Here is a 2,419-nt window from a genome sequence, read left to right as displayed (position 1 = left end):
TAGAATGATATAATATGAAAGGATATTTATAGGTATTAAGAGAATCGTAATAATAAGGATATAATCTCTTATAATAAATATTCAGATGTACTAAATAATACTAATTGATCTTAATAATATTCTAACACTCACTATTAAACCATCGCGGAAATATGTGTTTATACATAATTAATTTTTGTTAAATTTAAGCCAACTTAGTTGAACTTAACTGGGAAAAAAGAAACTTATTTTTATATAGTTTTCTTTTTGGTGGCCAGCTCAACTACTCTTACGCGTCTTAAGAAAAACATGCAAAGTATTTTTCCACAGCCTAACGTCGATGAATAGATTCTGTGAAATATATAAAAGAAGCTTCGTCAGCTTTCTTGCATTGACACGAGAGAGTAAAACCAAAATTACAGTTCGAACTACGAAGTTATCACGTACTTAAAAACAATCGTAATAGTATTTTAATAATAGAGATCGGGCGCATGTAGTTTAATATATTTAATATGTAATGTAAACTTTTAACTAATAAATTAATTTTCGTGCTTTCTTATTATAACTATATCAACAATTAAATTTACGTTTAATTTTATAAACTTACATACTTCTCTAACATATTAAACATGATATTTTTATTAGGTTTTAAGTAAAAAACATCTAACATTTACATAATTGAATATAATATTAAAAACTCTAATAAATACGACAAGACATGCCTTAAAATAGTATAAAGTATAAACATAAAAATTGGAAATACAATGTATCATCATTTAATCATACAAGACATGAAAATAATTTTTCTTTTGTGGAATTGTCTATGGTGGGGAAAGTTGGTTCTGGTCCTTAAAGCACCTGATTAAAATATTCGAAATATGTGGTTAGATATGACGCCGTACCGTTGAAAATAATTCTACTATGTTTGGCCCCAGAATTTATATAATTGCAAACCGGGTTAAAGGGAATGTGGAAAATGAGAACGGTTTAGTTGCAAAAGAAGTTAGCGAGAGAGTGGTTGGGCCGTATTGACCTTGTGACCTAAGCATGATATAAGAGGTAATGCTTTTTATATGTAGCTGGACTATTTGTAGATTATTATTTTTTGGAAAATATTTGTAGATTATTTAAGTCGACACATCAGATTAATTAAGTCGATCCGATTCACCGTAAACAAAAAAAAGTAGGTGAGATTGATATATTTATTTGTCTTAATTTAATTATTTTTTACTTAATAATAATTAATAACAATTATTATCCTGAGGATACTAACAATATAAATGGTAATGATAATAGTTAGTATTATTATTACAATCGTAATAAAAAAAAGAAATGATCATAATTATCAGAAAAATGTGAATAAGAATAATCGTAATGAATATTAAAATAATAATAGTAATAACTCCTAATTATAATACTAATAATAGTAATTACACTAATATAAATATGAATAGTTGAAGAATACTACTCCTTAGGATAAGAATATTTTTATAATTCAAAGAAAAAAGTCTAAAAGATTAAAATTTTAAAATAATGACTACATTTATTTAGTGAGAAAAAAATTTAGTATATAATTAATAATTATTTTATAAAATTATTTAAATAAAAAATTTTTAACAAAAAATAATTATGTGAAGGAAAAATTGAAGTGAAATAATATTTTTTAATGAAAATGTTATTTTTAAAAAATAAAAATTTTGAGGAGAACTCATTTTTTTTTGCTTCAAATTTGTTTCTTTGAAAAATAATGACGACGACTTGTCAACTTAGCTTCAACCACAATAAACAATTTAAAAGAAAGTCAAATTATCAGAAGAGAAAAAATATCAAATTAGTAGCAATTATTTTTTTTAATTTGAAGTAAAAAAAAAGTTGAAGTGAGCCAAATAATATTTTTCTAATTTGAATCAATTATTGCTTAAAAAATGAAGAGTAAAGCTAACCGAATTTTTTTCTCCGTTTGAACAAATATTATTTTGAAAGGAAAAAAAAGTTGTAGTAAATGAATTTTGTTGTAAAATAATTTTTTTTAGAAAGGAAAAAAATAGGTGAATCAAGGTTTATAGTAAAAAATATATAAATGTTTAAAAATATTCATAAAATAATATTATAGAAACTAGAAAGTCAATTTTAAGGATGAAAATTTTTATTATTAAAAAAAAAGAAATGATGAAAAGTAAGAAATCATAAACCAAGACACTTAGTTGTCAGAAATGTGCTTCTTTTCATTTTAAAATATTTATGAACCAAGAACTAAAATATTCATTAATTATAAATGTTTCCTGGACCTTAAAAGTCCTGAAAATACTTTCACCGTGGAAGAAGCCTCTTTCTTTTGTCTCTCCCCTCTCTCCCCTTATCTCAATTCTCAAGCACAAAAAGATTCTTCTCTGAAGCCAATATTCCCATGCAACTTTTTTTTTTAATTATTATTACAATT

Source organism: Arachis duranensis, chromosome 8 (assembly GCF_000817695.3).
Source record: "Arachis duranensis cultivar V14167 chromosome 8, aradu.V14167.gnm2.J7QH, whole genome shotgun sequence".
Classification (NCBI taxonomy): Eukaryota; Viridiplantae; Streptophyta; class Magnoliopsida; order Fabales; family Fabaceae; genus Arachis; species Arachis duranensis.
The sequence above is the reverse complement of the archived record's forward strand: the minus strand, read 5'-3'. Positions refer to the sequence as shown.